The 14,728-nt window shown below is 42.9% G+C and overlaps 2 long non-coding RNA genes across 3 annotated transcripts in view; one reads left to right on the top strand and one right to left on the bottom strand.

The window, feature by feature from the left end:
* LOC111092808 lies at positions 1-4,620 on the bottom strand. The gene is made up of 3 exons (XR_005355775.1): positions 4,265-4,620; positions 3,015-3,231; positions 1-416 (listed from the first exon to the last, which is right to left on the bottom strand). It is a non-coding gene; the product is annotated as an uncharacterized LOC111092808 (long non-coding RNA).
* LOC111092806 overlaps positions 4,444-14,728 on the top strand; it is a 25,020-nt gene continuing 14,735 nt past the window's right edge. For both annotated transcript variants that reach the window (XR_005355772.1, XR_005355771.1), the window contains exons 1-2: positions 4,444-4,570; positions 6,012-6,122. This is a non-coding gene — a long non-coding RNA (uncharacterized LOC111092806). The remainder of the gene's footprint in view (positions 4,571-6,011; positions 6,123-14,728) is intronic.

Consider the following 14,728-nt stretch of genomic DNA (forward strand, 5'->3'; position numbering starts at 1 on the left):
TGCGACACATGTTTGAGCTTTGTGGAATCACTGCATTTGTTTGGTGATAATTATAAGAGAGTGTTTTAGGAACTTGAACTAGAGTTTGCAATTAGAATATATAAAATTGGGTCTGAAAAGCTTAAGAAAGAGGAAGCATGATGGAAAGTGTTGCAAAAGCCCTTTTATAGCAAATCAAAGTTACAAAACTGGAAAACCACTTAATTAAAAACGTAAATGGAAAAAGGCAATCAACACATTTTCGGGAGCTTCTAATCATCCTAGGGATTAGTTGTCTTAGTGTCTGGTACGTAGTCAGTCCTCCAAAAGAGGGAGCTTCCTGCTTTTCTCTCCCTTGCTGTTCCCCTCTTTTACTTCATCGTATTACTTTCTTCAGGCATCTTGGTTCATTTACAACATGATTTCAGCAAGTAATACTGAAGACAGAAAACAGAACTCAAGTTGCTTTTGAATCATTGTTCAGATTAGAGCAATGAAATCTCCCTCTTTTGCTCAGGGAAGTTCCCCTTGTGAGTGTAGCTGATGAAGTGTTTAGCGTGTTGACTCCATTATCTAGAGGAATGAATTTGGTTAAAACTAAATGTATTTCTAGTTGCTATGTAAGCTCCAGCCATGCATTGTATGAGCACCAGCTCCGGGCCAGTCTCAGTGGGCTCCATTGTCACCTTAGAGATGGGCTCTGAATGGAGAAGTGGATCACCCGTGAAGTGTTCGGAGGTGGAGAGGACAAGAGATTGGTTTTTGGAAGCATTCTTTGAACCTCTCATTTTGGGTGGCGGTATCCCCAAACCTGAGCACTGAAAGGTCCAACTCAAATAAAAAAGCAGGGATACTCAGCCCAATTCTTGATTGGCTCAGTGGTTTGGCTCTGGGTGGCTCAGTGGTTTAAGTGTCTGCTTTCAACTTAGGTCATGATCCTAGAGTCCTGGGATCAAGCCCTGCATCGGGCTTCCCGCTCATCGGGGAGTCTGCTTCTCCCTCTGCCTCTGCCTCTCTCCCCCTGCTCCTTCCCTCTCTCTCTTTCTCTCAAATAAATTTTAAAAAAGCAAAATCTCACTTCTGTGAGGTAGTATCTAAGGAGACAGAGTGAAGGACGAATCCAAATACAGGATTTGATTCAGAGATTCTTGAGGCCTCATAATGGCACCCCCACTTTGTTCTCTATAGCCAGACATTCGCATATAGTCCCAAGAAAATGAGATGAAGAAAGTATTACTCACCGGATCTTATCTTTCCTTGTGGCAAAAAAGTTTGAAGTGCTTGGGATAGAGCTGGAGACTCTGGAGGGCCCTTGGAGAAGGTTGAGGGGCTCTGAGTAAGACATGCGGGCATATTTAGCATGAGGAGGAATGGGGGAAGTAGGGCAGGGAGCTAGTGACTGCCCGTGGGTGATAATGCACCTTTCCCCTGCCCTGTGTCCTTGCCCCTGAACTCATAGAGCCCCTCAGTTCCCACAATGCTTGGCAAAGCCTCTGGCTGAGCCTCCTGTTCACTGTGATGTGAGGAAGCAGCACCTGTAGCCCCAGGAATGTGGAGGTAGAGAAACGAAGTGAGCCAAGGGAGCTTACAGGCTTCAAGGTACGTGTGCCTCAGGCCATGAAACTGGAGTTCAAGGCCAACTTAACATGCGGCCAAGCTCCCAACGGACCATGGCTGACCATCGTTATAAGGATGGAGCAGGGGAGAGCTGCCATGTCCCTTTTTACCGGGGAATGAGCCTCTAGCTTCTTCTTGATGTGTGTAACACCCTTCTCAATATGTTCTGTGTGCCCTGGCCTCTCATGCTGTAAGTTCCTTTATGGTCCTATATTCTTGGATTTTCACATTATCCCTGGCGCTTGTTTTGATCAAGGTAACCATCTGATATATTTTTTTTAATTTTATTTATTTATGATAGTCACAGAGAGAGAGAGAGAGAGGCAGAGACACAGGCAGAGGGAGAAGCAGGCTCCATGCACCGGGAGCCTGATGTGGGATTCGATCCCAGGTCTCCAGGATCGCGCCCTGGGCCAAAGGCAGGAGCCAAACCACTGCGCCACCCAGGGATCCCCTGATATTTTTTTTTGTCTGATGCTGCAGTCAGGCCTCGATGCCCACTGCTAGAATCATCCTTAGTTATTCCTTTAGATCAGCTCTCCTGGGCCTGTAATCAATGACTTTTCATGCCCTCTAATTGAAAATATTCATCACGTATAACCCGTTATAATAGTCAGGTCTGTAACGTACATGCTACACAGATATCCCGAAACACTATTTGACTTAATACCGGTAGTTTTAACTCACTTGTAGTTTCACTTAGCTCTTTACCATTGATCTTACTGTGGTATGAGGGCGGGTATTAAGCATGGGGCTGCAAGAATAGAGGCGAGTCATGAAAACCACCGCCTATCCTGGCCTGCTTCTTGCTTCTGTTGTCCATGACAGGTGGAAACATGTTTGAGTAGACGTTCAGAGGCATTAACCACAGACTAGTTTAGCCACACTGCCCTTCACCTGCATCAGCATTGCTGGGAGTGTGTTGGATTATAGATAAAAGCGGGGTCTATGGAGAGAAGCCCAAGCTCTGGATCTGAATCCTGTCTGTCTCTTTTGCGCGCTATGGGACCTGGACCTTGGGGAGACACTTAAATCTCTCTAAGCTTCACTGTCTTCATGCGTAAGGCCGGGGAAATAACAGTGCTAAGTTCACAGGATCATTACAGATAAGGCTTAAAAGACAAAGCGAATAAAGTGCTTAGACTCTGGTTGAACACTTAATAAGCACTCAAAAATGGTGGTTATTATTATGATTAGTATTGCCAGTAGGGAGAAGCAAAAGGTAATAGAGCTCTGTCTTTAGTCACACATAAAATATAGATGCAGATAGAGTGAACAAATTGGGACACAGTGACACCATGAATGTTGTTATTAAGTGGCATGGCATATCAAATGTCTTACAAATACTCCTTGGATTCCTGTTTCATAGAAGGTGAACTTGAAGGACTCTAAAGAACTATGTCTACAGAAATACTCACAAGGCAGCCTCAGCCTGCAGTCTCAGCCAGCAATCATTAAGGTCGGATACCGCAATTTGTTCCTGACAGTGTTTAGTAATATTGTGAGGGTGTCATAATTCTCCTTGTCACTGGCTGTTGTAAGGAGCAGGCATTTCTGATGGTTGGGTTTCCTGGTAGTTGGTGGCATTTCTTCCCTGTTCTTCCAGGTGACCAAGCATCCAACACTCTTAGAATGCTAAATAAGATCGACATAATAAGATTAAGCCCAGGGATCTTCTTGCTGATAGTAAGACTTTTTGGGCTTCATTCAATAGACCAATTGTTCTTCTGGACATTCATCTAAAGAGAGTATTTCTGGGATGGGGGGTGCATAATATTGGAAGAAGCTCAGTTCTTTTCTAAAAACTATTGTCTCCAAACTAAAAATGGTAACCAAGTACTGTTTAAATGTTTCTGGAAACATTTTGATTGGAGTGTTAATATTGGAGAAGGCCACGAGACTTGACTCCTCCAACTGTGGCATCTTAGCCTCATTCAGATGTTGGCTGAGGTATCCTTCTCTTGAGAACCAAAAGAAATTGACCTGATCCCATTCCAAGCATGAAGAGAGTCCCATGACCTTCCTAACCTCTCAGGAGATTTTGGAGGGTAGTTGGTAACTGACTCCTTGACTTGGTGGAGGTGGGGGCATTTTTTTCCATCCCACATGACTTTGTTTTTTTGGTTCATTGTGTTATTCTGTGGACTCCTTTGCCATACTTCCATGCTTCCCATCACTCGAGATCCTTCAGCTCAGGTATGAGACTTAGTCATTTTGGTTTCTGCATTAAAACCCACCCACATGAGCCCTTCATATGCCCAGCAGATTTGGCTAAGGTTTGAGAAAAGAGAGGGATGGTGCTGACATCATGGAAGAGAAGCCACCTTGAAGTGAAATAGTAGGTATTCCTGTGCTAAATGGTATTTGCCACAGGATTTGGTGGGGGAATCCATCACCCCCACCCCAGTTCTCTCCTTGTTCTCATGAAGAGGAAAAGGAAATTGGACTAGACCACTATGAAATTACCACCGAGGGCCCAGATGAAGCCCTATTTCTCCTCCTCGTCTTCGGGATGGAGAAGGGGCTTTTCATTGTTTGAGGTATATCTCAAATAGGTAAACAGGGCCTAGGGAAGGGAAATCATTTGTGCAGGTAAATGCCAGAGCCAGGACCCTGATAGACAGCCAGGCTGATGATACATGACCTTCTTTCTGAGCCCCATTCTCACCACGCATACTTCCACAGATGTATCCTCAGGCTCCCACTACCACCAGTTCTCAAATAATTCAGTGTTTACGCACTCTGTGCTAAGACCCGAGTGAACAAAGCTAAGTTATTCTTAATAAATTGAAGACACTTCTGGATCTTGTTCTGGTTCTAGAACATTACTACAGACTCCAGTGGCAACAAACCTTCTTTGAGGGCTTGCTAAGAATGAGAAGCCATGCTAGGCTCTGTGGAGGGCAGTCCATGATGGATGAAGTGCAGACGTGGAACTCTTGCAGGCTCTAGGCAGATGATGGAGACCAGCTGGGTATGGTCCCTGCCCTCGTGGGGCAACAGTAAATACATTGCTAGAAAATAAATCTTTGTCGTTGTTGTTTTTTTAAAGATTTTGTTTATTTATTCATGAGAGACAGAGAGAGAGAGAGAGAGAGAGGCAGGCAGAGACACAGGCAGAGGGAGAAGCAGGCTCCATGCAGGGAGCCTGACGCAGGACCCAATCTTGGGTCTGCAGGACCCGATCCTGGGTCTCCAGGACCACACCCCGAGCCAAGGGCGGCGCTAAACTGCCGAGCCACCGAGGCTGCCCTAAATCTTTGTTGTTGAAGCCACTTGGTCTGTGCTACTAGTGTGTTATGGCAGCCCTCACAAACAAACACACTCCCCAAATAGGCAGTCTCAGCAAGCAAAGACACATGATCGCATAAGTACGGTGAGGAGAGGAATTCCAGCAGCATGAGCAGCTCACACAAGGACATGGAGGTGAAATATGAAATGTGAAAAATATGTTCAAGACTAGAACAGAGGGACACCTGGGTGGCTCAGTGGTTGAGCGTCTGCCTTTGGCTCAGGGCATTATCTCTGGGTCCAGGGATCGAGTCCCACATCGGGCTCCCTGCATGGAGTCTGCTTCTCCCTCTGCCTATGTCTCTGCCTCTCTCTCTGTGTGCCTCTCATGAATAAATAATTTTTTTTTTAAAGACTGAAATGTAGGAGAGAATGAGGAGGGAGAAAACTGGAGAGATGAGTTTATCTCATGTGATCAAGACGTTGAATCCTAGGTTAAGAAGTCTGGCCCATACAGCTATCGTGGGCAAAGAGAACCAGGGAACAGAACGTTGGCTAGAAATGTAAAGCATGTGGAAAAGCCCAGCATTTTTTTTTTCTTGCCTCCTCTTTTCCCAAATGAGCCATGACTTCAAAAGTTGAAAGACATTCTGGGACATAAAAGATGTCTATACCATGAGGAGAGAAGTTGAAAGAAGGCTTCTTTGCTGCAGGGGCTTTGGATGGAAACATGGGTTGGCTTGAAACTTTCAGGGACACAAAGGCATTTCAGTGTCCCTTCATTTGAGTGAATTTGGGAGGAGTTCTCCCAAGATATATTACATTTAATGGCCAGGAGGATAGGAAGCTTCTTGACTGAGTCCCTTCAGTGAAATGGACGAAATGACTTTGAGTCTTCTACCCAGTGAGTCAAATTTGGGTGGGTCACTTTCCCAGCGTCGACCTGCAGCGGGTGGGGGGGTGGGGGGTGCCCCTGATGGCTATGGGGGGGGGGCTTCTGCTCGCTCCCTACACGGCAGGCTTTTGTGTGCACGGAGGAGAGGGAGCCCCAAGCACAGGGACAAGGTGTGGCTGATGGGGCCCGATAAACCCCACACAAAAAGCCCACTGTAGTGCTGAAAGGGTCTCCAATGTAGCCCTTTAATTTCCTTGCTTAGAAATGTTTCCCCTCTTTTCATCCCCAGCCTTTATCTTAACTTCTAATCGGAGCAAAGCGGCAGCCTTTCAAATTGAACAAATAGGCTCCTCTGCCTGTGACAAGATGTACCTCATTTTCTCGGCAAGCCTTCAGCAAGGTCACACCTTTTTAATTTATTTTCTGTAAGAAAAATCTAGTTGCTGGATAGAACAAGGGCCAGATCTCGCTAGAGGTCATTTCTACAGCGAGTCATAAAGTAGAATGGGATTAGAGCCGTGGAATATCCTCGGCCTCACCTTGCTGCCCACCACCCGCACCCGGGGAGCGACAGGAGCCGGGCTTGAGGACAGGGACACCCCACATGGCTTGCTCTGCCCTCCCATTGTGCAGGCGATCTTTCCCCTTGTATTTATTGGTATTTCAAACATTACTTTTACTCTCCCAAATATACTTATTCAAAAGCGTCAAAGAGCACCAACTGGGGCATGTTTAACATTTTAGTATAAATATATATATATTTAACATTTATATATATATATATATATATATATATCATTTGCTTATAATTTATTTGAGCTATCTAGTAATGTACCCTGCCCACCACCACAACCTTAGCATTTTTCCATAGATTTTCTTTTCTGCTCATTCAAAAATCAAAGTGAATGATTGAGCCCTGAGACAAAGGCAAAGTCATCATTCCTTGAGTTTTACTTTTTGGATAATTGGCTGGAATACCTAGCGAATCCTCTTTATGCTCCCCTAGTTCTTTTTGTTTTGTTTTGTATTAAATAACCTTAGTTATTGTGAAAATATTTATCATGTATATTCATATGTTGTAAACATGTAGAGACGTGTCTGGAAGAACATATATTAAATTTAATAGTAATCACTCTTAGAGAGGCACAGAGGGGACAGGAGGCAAGGGAAGGATTCCATATTTTAACCCACAATTTGAAAGCTTTATAATAATAATGCATATATTATTAAAAGAAATTTTAAGTAACAAAAATACCTTTCTTTTGATAGAAAATTTAGAACATGATAGAAAGGATGGCAAATAAATAAAAGTCACCCATATGCTTACCTTTCAGGAAAAATTATTGATGACACTTTATGGTATTTCTTCCCACACTTTAATCCTATATATTTCTTTACTCTCTCTTCCTTCCACTGCATTATATTGTGAGCATACTTTCTTTTTATCAGATATTTTTTAAAATAGTGTATTCAATATCTGTACAGTATTCCATCATAGTATGTATACCTAATTCATTCAGACATTTTCAAGCCTTCTTATTGTCTGCAATCTGTGGCTATATTAAATTAAGCATTTTAATAAACAGCTATATATATGTGTGTGTATATGTATATAAGTGTATATGCATTATATATGTATGTATGTATATGTAGGTATATATACATATATACAGCTGTTTGGATTCTTTAACTATTTGCTTACAAGGGCTTTCATTTTTGCTTACTGATTTGTAAACATTCTTTAGAGCTTAAAGATATTAACCCTCTGTATATAAGATATTTTGCATTCTACTTAATTCAATATTTACATTTTGATTTTAATTAAATGTAAGATATTGTAATGTCTTTTCCACTTTTATGCATCCAAACCTCCTGTTATGTCCCTGGTATTTCCATTTGCATTTAGGCTTAGAAATGTCTTTTCCTTCTAAAAACATATATCTACTTAATGTCTACTTAGATACTTAGCTTTTCACTTTCTACACAGTTTTGTATTGATTTAGAAGTTATTTTTATCCGGTATAGGATATGAAGCAAAATGTCTTTTTGTTCTGTAGCTAACTGGTTTTTCTAAAACTGCTGATTGCAATCATTTGCTCAGAAATTTGACATTCCAGAAATCTATGTCTAGTTCCATTGATTTCTTTGTCTATTCTTATGTCAGTAACGTGCTGGCTTAATAATTACAGTTTTATGCTATGTTTTTGTGTTTATCAGTTTATTATTCATTATTATTTTCCACAACATCTTCAATATCTCTGCCCATTTAATTTGCAGAAGGGTTCTTAGTTTTTCATTTATTTATTATTATTAATTTCTTTTTGCAGAACACTTCTTAAATTGCCTTGTCACTTAGTACTTAGCAGTCAACATTTAGTACTCAACCAATGTGACTTTTTATTGTGCAAATGAATAATTACTTTGACTATAATTGAATTGAGTCTATAACCGGGAAGTATTGACATCTGTGCAATATTAACTTTCCTGTCCATGGACATGGTATATCCTTTCATTTGTTTTTAAAAACGTTATGTTCCCAAATAATGTTTATGGGTTTTTTTTTTTACATAGGCCTCAAATATAGTGCAGTACTTGTAGAGAAGGAAGAAAATGGGTGGATTTGAGAGATTGATAAGATATGTAATTCATAGGCTTTGCTGGAAGATCAGCCATGGGAGGTTAGGGAGGACTGACCCTTAGACAATGGGCTTGGGTAACAGGAGAACTCATTATACTCTTAACTAAGATAGGAAACATCAGAGGAGAACCAGGTAATGAGGTAAAAGCTCCATAGTTTTGTTTCAGACATGTGAATTTTGAGATGACTTTCTGACAGCCACGTACACCCATGCAAGTTAGCAGTTGGATGTGCATGTTTGAACCTCTGAGAAAAGGAGTTAGCAAGAAATCCACATTTATGCATTATTTACAAATGAGTGGTAATTAAGGCTAGAGATTGCCTAAAGAGCAAGTATGGAGTGATAAAAAAAAAAAATATTCACAGAACTGAGCCTTAATGGCTAGGAAGAAGGTGTGGAGCCTGAAAAGGAGATAGAGGCCAGAGTGAGTGTTAAGTCCCCAAAGCCAAGGCATGAAAATTACATCCATGGCCAGTTGATTTTCAGCAAGGGTATCAAGACCATTCAATGGAGAAAATATAGTTTCTTCAATAAATGATGTTGGAACAATTGGATATGTAGCTACAAAAGAATGAAGTTGAACCTATACTTCATACCATATGGTAAAACTAACTCAAAATGGATCAACAACCTAAATACCAGAGCCAAAATTATAGAAGTCTTAGAAGAAAGCATAAGAGTAAATTTTCATGAGTTTTAACTTGGCAAAGATCCTTAGATGTGTCACCAAAGACAACAAAAGAAAAAATTGATAAATTGAACTCCATGAAAGTTAAAAACTTTTGTGCATCAAAGGACATTGTCAAGAACAAGCAAATAAACCTACAGAATGTGAGAAACTGTTTACAGATCATCTATCTGATAAAGGTTTAGTATCTGCAATATATAAAGAACTCTTATGACAGCAACAACAAAATCTTACCACAAAAAGACAAGTTATCCAATTTTGAAAATGGGGAAAGGACTTGAAATGTAGCCCTCCAGAGGAGATATACAAGTGGCCAATAAGCATATGGAAAGATATTCAACATCACTAGTCAGTTGGGAAATTAGAGAAATGACAAACTAGTCATTAAAGAAATGCAAATCAAAACCACAATGAGGTACTACTTTATACCTACTGGAATGGCTCCAGTCAAAACCCAGAAAATTGCAAGTCTTGGTGGCAATGTGGAGATACTGGAACTCTTGTATGTTGGAGGAAGAATGTAAAATGGTTCAGTCTTTATGGAAAACAATTCGGCAGTCCCTCAAAAAATTAAACATAGAATTATCACATAAAGCCACAGTTTCACTCTTAAGCATATACTCAAAAGTCAGGAATATCTACAGGTACTTGCTTAAATATCAATTACCTGTATACCCATGGTCATTGTGCACTATTCACAATAGCCAAAGATGGAGACAGCCCAGATGTCCATCAGCAGATGAATGGATAAACAAAATGTGGTACATACTTAAACTAGAATATTATTTGGCTATGAAAAAAATGAAGTATTGCTATCTGCTACAACATGGGTGAACTTCCAAAACGTGGTGTTAAGTAAAAGAAGCCACACAAAGGCTTACATATTATATGACTTCAAATTACCTATAGAAAGAAAGATGGGATAAGGGATTGGTAACCAGTAGATCATCTCACCAACTGCACTTTCTTTGATGGTCCTCAGTTTTCACACTCACTTGAATGATTCTCCCACAGCAACATGCTACACTGTTCCCTGCATTGAAAATTATCTTTTTTTGTGGCTTTGTTTATTCATCTAGCTGAAATTTTTATTGAGTACCTTCTCCATGCCAGCACCAGGAGATATGGCAGTGAGCAAAAGGAAACAAAAAAACCCACTCCCCAGAGCTTCATTTTAGTAGGGAAAAAGATGAGAGAGAAGAAAAAAAAAATAACTACAATAAGTAGTGTGCCCAATGGTCACAAGTACTAAGGCAAAGCAAAGGAAGCAGTGGAAGGTGAAGAAAGTGTTGGTGTGGTGGTTGTTGAAATGTTAGATAAGAGGACCAAAGAAGACCTTACTGAGAAGGCACTTTTTGGAATACAAACATAAGAAAGTGAAGAAGCTAGCTCCAGGAAGAGCATTTCAGGAAGAGGGAACTGCCAGTGCAAAGGTCCTGTGGTGGGAGTGTCTTGGTGTATCTGAAGAACAGAAAGGAGGGCAGTGTGCTTAAAGCAGAGTACAGGGGAGAAGAGAGGAAGAGGAGTCAGAGCGAGAGCAGGGAGTCATCATGTGGACCATGGAGACCATAGGCAGGATATCACCTTTCATTTTTCACCTTGTGTTCCCAGTTGGAATTTCTTTTTAAGATTTTCCATATTTATTTATTTACTTATTTGAAAAAGAGAGAGAGGGTGTGTGTGTGTGTGCATGCACGTGTGCGTGAGTACGCACTGAAACAAGCCTGAGAGCAGTAGTAGAAGGGGATGGAGAGAGAGAGAGGGAGACAGAATCTAGCAGACTCCATGCCATGTGCAGAGCCCCAGGCAAGACTTCATTAGAGAACCCTGAGATCATGACCTGAGCTGAAACCAAGAGGCTGCTGCTTAACCAGCTGAGCCACCCAGGCGCCCTCCCCCAGGTTGGAATTTCTATAAACTGATAAAGCTTTAGTATTATTTTATTTCTCTCTTTGTTTAATGAAATGCCAGGTTTGTGGGCTGATGCCAGCATCAGGTCAATATTCCTGTTGCTAACTCCTCTGCGTTACACTCAATCACCTGTTCTCCCCAACTGTGTACACACACATGCACACACACACACACACACGTGCATTTACAAACATTTTCAATTTTACTATTTAAAAGAAGTAGCATTGCTACCCACCAGCTGGCTGTGCTGTGCACATTTTTAAGTCTTCAGTTCTTTGGAGAAATGGAGCGATCTGGCCTGATGTGGTTGACATGAGTGGGTGCGATGCTGATGATATGTTAGAAATATATTAAATATGAAGGCAATCCTTGTACAAAGGGATTTCCACCAATGAGTCTAAGGATGGGAACCGACCCAGAGGCAGATGGAGTTACTTAGGAGCAGTTAGAGAAAGAATTCAAAGTGCAAGCTGAAACACAAACCTGGATTAAACCTCACAAATATGAAGGAACTTTCATTATGAAGTTTGTTTTCATTTTTTTCTCCCTCTCTCTCCAAATCCCAGCCCAAACTGTATGTCTCCAATGAATAGGGAGCAAGTGTAATTAACTGAATAGAGCAGTAAAAGGAGAATTATGGGATATGGAAAGCATTTAAATATGATTCATGGGTTTGGAGCGATTGCAAACACGTGATAGATGCTCGGAAGAGGCCACAGAGAGATGGTGCTGAGAGCTCAGTGGGGAAATGACTAAAGCAGGCACCCGGATCTTGGCAGTTCATATAATTAAAAGACGAAATATTTTATAAAGATGGAGCAAGTAAGATTTCACCAGCATCACACTCTGTGCCAGCAGTGATTAAACACAAACCAAAAATGCATGCGTGTTTTCTCCCCGGGAGCAGGATGTCGGCCTCTTCCCTCTGGAAGTCAGCACTGGAGGGCCACAGTGGGTTAGAAGGGGGAGTTAGAGGGCAAGTAGTAACCAAGTCCTTAGCTACGCAGTGGGTGGAACCAGGCTGTGAGCTGGCATTCTGCAAGAAGAAAACACCCCAGACCTGTCATCTCACTTACCCTCCCAGCACCCCCAGGACACCAGCGGGGGCGTATATACCCTCATTGTAAAAGTTGAAACCATAAGACTTCTTAAAGAAAATGTAGAGAATACCTTTATAATGTTGGGGCAGGTCAGGTTTGGTAGGACGCAAAAAGAACTAACCATGTAAGAGAAGATACTGATAAACCAAACTTGAATCAGAATTTAAGCCTCTTCTTGATGAAAGAAACTGTTGTAAAATTTAAAAAGCTAACCACAGGCTGGGAGAAGATATTCACAAAGTATAATTCATATCCACAATATATAAAGAACTCCTACGAATCAATATCAAGAAGACAAACCAATTTCAAAATGGGCAAAACAAAACAAAAAGACACAAACACACACACACACACACACACACATACACACACAAAGCCAGAAAACTTGAGCTGGAACTTCAGAAGAGAAAATACACGAATGATCAAGAAGAATATAAAAAGGTACTCAATATTAGGATTCGTCAGGGCGAGAGAAATTAAAACCTTAATGGGACACCACTAACACTCAGCAGAGTGGCTCAATTTAAGAAGTGTTGGAGAGCCACCATGGTCATCCTCATCTTCCACCTCCAGCTGGTGGCCACGTCTTGGCTGTTGTCCCCCTTTTATGTCTCCTGGGACCTTTTCCTTTGCTCCACACCCTTAGCACCTGTCTTAGAACAGTCTTTCCCCGTTCTTCCTTCCACTATTGCCATGGCTTCCTTACTCCTTACTTGTCTGCTCTTCCTGGAGCTCCTCCCAGCCCATCCCCAGCACCCTCAGGATCAGCACCAAACTCTATCATAGTCCCCAGGGCCTGTGCCCCCACCTGCCTCTCCAGGTAGGTATACATTTGACCACTCCCTTCACTCCAGCGGCAGGAAGGGGCTTTTCATGTGCTATTCCTTTGGCCTGACACACTTGACTCCTTTCTGTAGCAAACTGCTACTCGGGCTTCTGATCTTGGCTCTGTTTTCAATCTGGGAAGCTCACTCCTCCCTCCCAATCCTGGCCCTCGTCTGGACTGGCTCAGATCCCTCTGTTATTATCCTCATAGCGCTATGGACCTCTCATTTGCAGTGCATATCAGAGCTGTCATTTTCTGTTTGCTTCCTTGATAATCCTCCACACATACTAGATTGTGGGCAGGGACAGCGTGGGTTTTCCTGTCTTTATACTCCGTGCTCACAGCAGTGCCTGGCTTCTAGGGGGGGCTCCATACGCACTTGTGGAGGGCCAGCATGACTTGACTCTGCTCAGACTCTGCGGCCAGACCACCTTGCTCCAAATCCCGGCTCTGCCACTTACTAGCCATTGACCTTCTGCCAGTCCCAGGCCCTCTGCGCACAGGGCTAGGAGTAGAGTGAGGGAAGTTGGTAGGGTGTAAAATGTGGGGAGATACTCTAGGGCCTCCCCCTTGTCCTGGTCTTGTGGCTGTGCCTCGGTTTCCTTATCTGGGATAACAGCTGTGCCTGTATCACAGACTCGTAAAGATGAAATTATTTCATGGATGCAAAGCTCTTGGGCCGGTTCCTGGCAAAGACTGAATGCTATATGAGCGCACGTCTTCATCTTTCAGGGGGCTCAGGGCCCGGTTCAAGCCCTTCCTGCTGGTGCTTCCCCCTTCACAAACTGGCACCCCTTCCTTTGCACCCCCACTGCCACTGTCTGAACAGTTTATTGTTCATAACTGATTCATCAGTGCGTGGTTCTCAATGAGAGCCCTCCGAGGACCTTCGAACCTGAGTATCTCCTGCCCTAGCCAAGCTCCCGCCACAGAGGGTACTCTCCCCTCAAACTGGCTGAATCCATATCTGCTGACCCCTCTTGTTGAAAACCAAGGCCAAGAAGACCCTCTTGACTCCTGGAGTGCAAGCTAACACGGACACTCAGTTTAAGCTTCTGGATTTGAAACTGGTGGCAGGGGGAGTGGGAGGGAGGTGCAAATTCAAGCAGCATCCATACCTGGACTCAGGAGCCCCCGATTTGCTGGTGAACTTATGAGTCTACAGCCCACAGAAGAGGAGAAATGCTCAGAGAAGTAGACACCTCCAGAGGCAAACCTTTTTGTTGTTACGGTACCATTCGAAAGTAGTGGCCAATAAGTCCATCTAGAAACTCTTTTTTTTTTTTTTTTTTTGCTTTGAACTATCTAGGGAACACTGCACATGATCATCCCTTTCTGTCTAAGTGGCAAACAAGCCTTTTTCTCTTTTTTATTTTCCTGCTTGTCACTCCTGGCCTCTGTCTCCAGCCCCCTTGCCGTCCATACCCGCACATAGGGAACACTGCAAGATCCCAGATTCCCAATCCCTCCGATGGTCCCTTCCCTCCAGAAGCCAGTTAGCCTGATGCTCAAATTCCCCATGGGCCGGTCCTGGGCCAGACTTCTCACTGATGCATGAGGCCGGTCATGAGGGAGCCGCGGTCAGAGGAAGTAGATTTTCCAAGCCTGGGGGTGTGCACTCAGACTCGTGCCTGAGAACGGCCCATCATCTTTAGAAGCGTAGAACAGTGAGTGTCTTTGTGTCGTGCAGGATGAGTCCATCAGAAGACCCATCTCTGGGGCTGGTGGCGTGGTGACTCGTGCCCAAATGCTGTTTATTTCAAGCTTTGTGGGAAACCATGAAACTCAAATAAGTTTTAACACAGCTGGACTCTAGCTTTTTCTCCTACAGCTGCTTCCCCA

Source organism: Canis lupus, chromosome 2 (assembly GCF_011100685.1).
Source record: "Canis lupus familiaris isolate Mischka breed German Shepherd chromosome 2, alternate assembly UU_Cfam_GSD_1.0, whole genome shotgun sequence".
Classification (NCBI taxonomy): Eukaryota; Metazoa; Chordata; class Mammalia; order Carnivora; family Canidae; genus Canis; species Canis lupus.